The 6,696-nt window shown below is 38.0% G+C and overlaps 1 long non-coding RNA gene across 1 annotated transcript; it reads left to right on the top strand.

Moving 5' to 3' along the window:
- Positions 1–1,008: 1,008 nt before the first annotated feature.
- LOC125696000 (uncharacterized) lies at positions 1,009–3,940 on the top strand. The gene is made up of 4 exons (XR_007378139.1): positions 1,009–1,178; positions 1,593–1,792; positions 1,910–2,011; positions 2,227–3,940. It is a non-coding gene; the product is annotated as an uncharacterized LOC125696000 (long non-coding RNA).
- Positions 3,941–6,696: the final 2,756 nt, after the last annotated feature.

Here is a 6,696-nt window from a genome sequence, read left to right as displayed (position 1 = left end):
TTGTTCCCCTTTCATCCACCAGCTCCTTGTTTGACCAAGGACTGATAATTACTTAGCTGTATGTATGACTGAATTTGCTCATTACTTTATTCACAATGAGCATTTTGTCAGAGGTGTCTCTAAGTTCCATTTCTTTTTGAATCTGACAACAAAAAGCTTTATTTTAGTAACTATAAAGTTTCTGAAACAACACTGGCATTTTAGCTCAAACAAGACCATTTTTATAACTTTTTCTATAAAAAAGACTGAGCCTTGAATGTATTTTACATATATATTTTCTGCTTCATATATAAAGATATAGATAGATAGATATTAGGAGGAAGTTTTTCACACACAGGGTGGTGACACAGGAACAGGTTGCCCAAGGAGGCTGTGGATGCCCCATCCCTGCAGGCATTCAAGGCCAGGCTGGATTTGGCTCTGGGCAGCCTGGTCTGCTGGTTGGTGACCCTGCACATAGCAGGGGGTTGGAACTCAATGATCACTGTGGTCCTTTTCAACCCAGGCCATTCTGTGATTGTATGAAGTAGTGAAATCTGCTGCTAGACTTTTGGAAATGTAAGAGGAACTGATTGCAATACAACCAGTTTGAGTGAAAACAGTGCTCTCAAAGCTCCAAAGCCTGTGGACTTCAGATATTAATATGTAAAACTGAGAAAATGTAACCTTGGATTCACTTGAATAATAATTTGGCCTGGCCTGGGGAGAATCCTCAGGGCATGTAGCAAGGGTAACACTTTGTCTTTACAATGCCTTTCTGCTGGGATAGCTCTCAGTGGTGCATTTTACAGGTGGGGAAATGGAAATACAGTGAAAAAGTAATGCTGCAAAGCATTGAGACAACAACGGCCATCTTTATTGTGAATGATGGTAACTTAGAATTAAGCATTTGCTGATGTTATGCTGGTCTGGGGCTGAATTGCTTCTCCGAGATCATAGAGCAAGCAGTTAGAATTAAAGCTATTGGGATTGCTGACACTCCCCACCCTGTTCTTTTTCTAGATCTTTTCCTGCTTATAACAGCAGAGATGAGAAAATGCAATCATTAGGAAAGAATAAACCTGACCAGCAGGTGGATCATGTTTTTCTCTTCTAGAATATTTTCCATTGCTACTAATGTTAAGCAATCAAGAGACATTGATGGCCATGGAAGAGACTATATTATAAGAAAAATGCAGGTAAGAAAATTATATGCACAGTTTAAAGCTAATTGTGAATTGAAGAAAGTCCATCGACCTTCCTGAGAAGATGAAAGTTTTATAAAAAAAAAGTGACATTATATAAAGAATGTGTTTATTATGCTCTTCTATGTGCTTAGTAATGATAATTAATGCTTTGTGTCTGCAGTTATATGAAATAAATACATGCATTTGCCATATAATTCCTGCAGACCAATCATTTTGTTACAAAATGTATATACAGTTCAACAGAACCTAAGTAACATTTTTCTGTCTTTGTAAAGAAGCTGTAAATTGTTCAGTGCCATGTGTTTGCACTGCTAACAATATTACTAATATCAAATTGCCTTAGAGTCCGGCTTTGGAAGGGACCAAATGGTTCCTGGAGGTGATTTTTTTTTTTTTTTTTGACAGGATTAAAGAATGTAAAGGGCTATTTGTACTAAACAGATTAAGCTGCTAGTAAACATGTCCCCTTTAAATTAAGTGGTGGTGAAGACAAAGGAAGTGCTTTGTTGTTGTCAGCTGGATTTGTCTTAAGTCAAATGGGCAAACAACTTAAACATCAGTCCTCTTTAAAATCCCTAATGGCTGTGCAGATTACATCTGAAAAGGTCTGTAAAATGAGTCAAAAATTAAATTGCTTTACTGGTTTTCCGTTTACTCTTTGACTAAAGCATTTCTCTTCTTCCTTTTCTTTTTTTTCTACTCTTTTTTTTCCTCTGATCCAGCTTTACAGAACTTTGTTTTCAACCTGCATTAGCATACAAATATTAAACAAGAATTTCACTTCTCTCCAGTCTTGTCACTTGTGATGAATACATCCTTGCTTGGTAAGTGCTGGTGACACATCATTGTGGCAGCTTCTGCCTCTCAACAGAAGGATAATTAATCTTGCTATCAGCACTCTTGAACAGAGGTAGCTAGTTCAAAGTTTTACTCCATAGAGCTGCTTTGTGTGGGGTGGGATTCCTTCATCTGAAATAGCTGCCTATGAATTGTGGCCTTCCTGTGATTAGCTTTTCTTTAATGCTGTTGATCTTTGCAGGAACAGTAAAACAAACAGAAGTTGTGTTTTTCTGACCTGGCACTAATAAAATGTGTGGGTGCAGCATGCGTTTCAGAATCACAGACTGCTGCCATCAGCCATCACCATGATGCCCACTCACACAACCCACTGAAATATGTCCCTCAGTGCCACAGGTAGAGGATACCAAGAGCCCACATAGCCTTGTATCAGTGTGGAATGAATTCAAGATAATGCACTGTGAGTTCACCTTCCATCCTACTGTCTACAGTAGGAATTCATGTGGTTTGGTTTCTGTCAGGAAGAGATTCTGGATGAACATATCACTTACACATCCCAGCTAGGAGTGTGAAAACTTGCTGGCTCTCAGCTTCAGAAGTACTGGAAACTGGACAAAACTATAATTGAGCATTCACAACTTCCATGAATTTCAGTGCTCTTGCAGCTTTGTGATGATGGAAATCAACTGAGTGTTTGCTCCAATTGGATTTTCATTCAGTTTATTAATGATAAAAAAAAAATGTAACTTCATGCATATTAAAGGAGTGTTGATTGAAGGTCACAGAGGTGTTAGCTGTGGTGTCCTGGCTAAATTCCAGTTGGCTAATTACAATCTGCCTTCCTAAAACTCCCTTGTAGTTTCATTATTTAGTTCATTGTCTCTTTATTACTTTGTTCCAAACTCTTAGCAGCACTGTTTTATTTCTGTTGAAGAACTTTTATTGTTGAACGTGTTGGTTCATCAGAATGCAAATGATGAAGCCAACTTTCTGCCTCTCTGAATAGAGTGTCAATTGTATAGGTAAGGAATGTGAGAATCAATACATCTATGTGTAGTAAAAAAGCAACTGTTTTATAATGTCATATTGCAATATGTGATTGTGACTGTTATATGCTGTGCTAAAATCTGATGGCACTCATATGGGAATGTGTACCTTTTTGCTCTTTTATTCCAGTTATCTATGTCATTTGATATAATTTCTTTTTTCCCCAAGCTAGTTCATTTTTGGAATGTGTGCTCTCTTCTTGGCTGGTGCTTTCTATCCTTCTGGTGGGCATTCTTCCAGATTCTTTTGAGCAAAGCAGGTTGAATGGGTGGTCTTATGAGTGGTACAAGCTGTTTTTCTCACCTCTGTGCCTTTTTCCAAAGGCTACCTATTGTCCCGGGATCATGTTCTGAAAAACATAAGAATATATTCTCTTTGGTGGTGCAGAATAACACTGCCCTCCACTGCAGCCAGAAATATGGTGAGACTTCTCAGAAAGGTGGGTTATGTACTTGGTTATAACTCAGACAATCATGTTGCAGCTAGCAGAGTTGATTAATAAAGTTAGTTGGTGTTTTGCATCCACAATAATTTTCACTTCTAATAGGGCCGCACATCAACAGTGTTGCCTAGTAGTAATAGCTGGGTGAAAATAACATGAAACTATCATAATGTTTGCATTTTGAGTCATATTTGGAAAGAATTAGCCAAATCTGCAGTTGCTAGAATGAATATCATGCCACTACAATTAAGGAAGGACTGATTAATCCTGGCAAAGAACTTGGTTAAAGACTGAGATCAAACTTGTCTGTGGTCTGCACTGACTTTGCTGTTACTCCATGGTCCTGATTTTTGGTTGCTGAAGGTTCACCATGAGCACTGATGGCAAAGTGAAGGAGCCATACGGAAATGGGTTCTAATGCAGTTGAAATGATTTGCTCCAGAGATTAGGTCCAAGCTCTTAATTGAAAAAGGGCAGGAAAATGATGTATCAATTATTCAAGATGTTTTCTTTGTACAAAACGTTGAGGTTTTCTGTAAGTTTGTGTGTCTCAATATACTGTTCTTGTTAAACTATTAAATGTAATTAGAAACCAAAGGTAAATGATGTCTCAGTAATTCAGGAAAGCCACGGAGGCACAGAATGGTGTCTGTAGTGTTCTGAGTACTGTCAGCTCCCAGCGAAGCCCATCTAAGGATGATTAGCTCTTTACTCTCACTTCAGATTGATTCCAGCAAATGATGATTTACTGTTTTGCTAAATGTGAGGCAGCATTTGTTTGACGAACTGCAAAGAGAGAAGCAGGTAAAGATTCACTACAAAGAGGCTGTCAAAATACTTCTAAAATATGCTGTCATAATCTTTAACAATTTATTAATAAGCCTATTAATATCCAAGGATTTTTTTTTTCTTTTTGTCTTGAGGTTCTGTTAAGAACATCAGTGTTTAAAATGCTATCCACACAGGCTTAATGCCAGGGAAAGCAATCCCATTAAATTGGACCTCATAAATGTTTCATGAGGTCCAGTTTAAAATTAATCTTGGCGTGAAGCCAAACCAGGCAGTATATTTGCTACTGTATTAAAAAGAAGCAGCAGATGAGGTGTTTTTTCACAATAGTAATCTGACTGGATTTTTGCACAATACTGACGATATTTTTAATAATACAGCTGTTAGTTTTGGCAGGAAGGGAATACATTTCATCACCTGTTTATGTAAGAATCATACTGCAACTAGCCTATCTGAAATGGCATCATTCTAGAAGATGGGTTTGTTTTTTTTTTTTTTTTAGTGATGAAATCTCTGTTTTCTGATTTATTTTTTTTTTCACCTTGTTAATTGGAAGAAAATGGACAGATCTATAACTTAACTGTGAGAATGTAGATTGTTTTGGGAAAGGGCTATGAAGCTTTCAATTTTCAAAGGGGATTCAGGCAGGTAAGAGGTTTTCAATGTAGTTTAAGTCTGAAGTACCTTAGTCAACCGGGAACTAAAATTTAGGTTTTTAAGTCATTTTGACAGGATTCTGAAATTTACTTCTGGTCACAGAGCTGGTGGGCAAATAAGAAGTGTAATCCGACAGCAATTGAGAGTTAGTAAAAACATATCCCTATAGCTATGATCAAAATCTGATCCGAAAGCTTTTGTGTGCATTTCAGAGACAATGTGTACTGATTTAATGCCTCTTTGAGTCAATTGGGGTTTAATTGGTGGATACAGAATCAGAAGGCATAGGCAGAGAGAGGGCAACTCATTTACTTTGCTCATTTAGGAGATCAGATGGTTCTGGAGACTGCCTGATGGGAAAAGTATTCAGGCTGCAAAAAAATCACTGAAATACAGAAAAAGTCTCCTACTCTTGGCAATAAGCATCAAATGAGGTCTCTAAATAATTGCTCATTTTTTGGACAAGAATATTAGGAGATTCTCTTTTCGGTCTTTCATATATTGCTTGTTCTCCTAATCTGTGACCAAATTTCAGTCTCAAGAATTTCCCTAATACATCTGAAAAACACTTAAGACCGTGTGTGTGAGCATAGAGAATAAATAGTAAATATAATAACAATATAGGAGCTTGAGTAACAGTTTTTGCTGTATGGCTTTAAAACTGGTTTAAGTATAAACGATTGTATGATTCTCTGAAGTAGAGAGCCCTTTATGCTGAATAATTTCTGGGAGACACTGGTAAGGAACAAGATTACAGGGTGTTTAGAGATGTGCGTTTCAATAAGGAGCAATCACCATTCATATGCATACGTTTCATTTAAATGCATTATATACACTAGCAGATTGGGAGGCAATCCTGAGACATTGAACATAATTTATTTGGATTTGAAGAAAGCCTTTCCTTTTGTGCCTTACAATGGATTTGATTTACTAAGTCAGGAGATGTAGTGGAAGCAAATTCAAATGGACTTGCATTTGGCTGAGCAATAATATCACTGTGGAAATGGACAAAGGTAACGTGCAGGAAGTGATGTGAGGTTTGGCTCACTTTGAGCAGTTGCCTGAAATTGCTGTTTAGGAGTAACAGAGTGATTGAAGGGGTTTTTCAGAGAGTAATTTGTGTCTCCTGTGTTAGAAATGAGTTGTGTTATCTGGTGACGATACTGCTCTACCCCATAGGTTATAGATGGAACCTAGTGACCTAGTTTGGACTAAATGCCTCATCTGAAAATTTCCCGTGTGTATTTTATTAGCAAACTGTCCATTTTATCAGTTACAACCAGTGAGAGACCTAATGGCCAACTGAATTCTTCTGGACTCTTCTCTAGTGGACTCTTGGCTGGGTCCTCTGGCCTTATTGGAGGAAGGGAAGTAGTTAAAATGCCTTTTGTCAGGAATGGTTACCTTCACAAAACATTGCATTCAGTGTCAGTACTGGATTGGTTATGAAGGGAAGGTATGTAAAATGTTTCATTTACATGCAGTAGTCTCAAAGATCTGCATTTAAGAGTCACTGAGGTGCATTGAGCATACTGCGCAGCTTGGTGTCATCTGCAAACTTGATGAGGGTGCACTTGATCTGCTGCACTGTTGTGTCACTGGTGGAGATATTAAAGAGCACCGCTGAGGGGCACCACTTCTCACTGACCTCCATTCAGACGTTGGCCACTGCTCTCTGTGTATGATCTTGCAACCAGTTCCTCATTCACTGAAAAGCCCACCCATCAAATCCATATATTTCTGGTTAAGAGGGAAGGATGTTGTGGGGGAACCTTG

This window comes from Lagopus muta, chromosome 7 (assembly GCF_023343835.1).
Source record: "Lagopus muta isolate bLagMut1 chromosome 7, bLagMut1 primary, whole genome shotgun sequence".
Taxonomy (NCBI): Eukaryota; Metazoa; Chordata; class Aves; order Galliformes; family Phasianidae; genus Lagopus; species Lagopus muta.
This window is presented reverse-complemented; position numbering and strand designations above follow the sequence as displayed.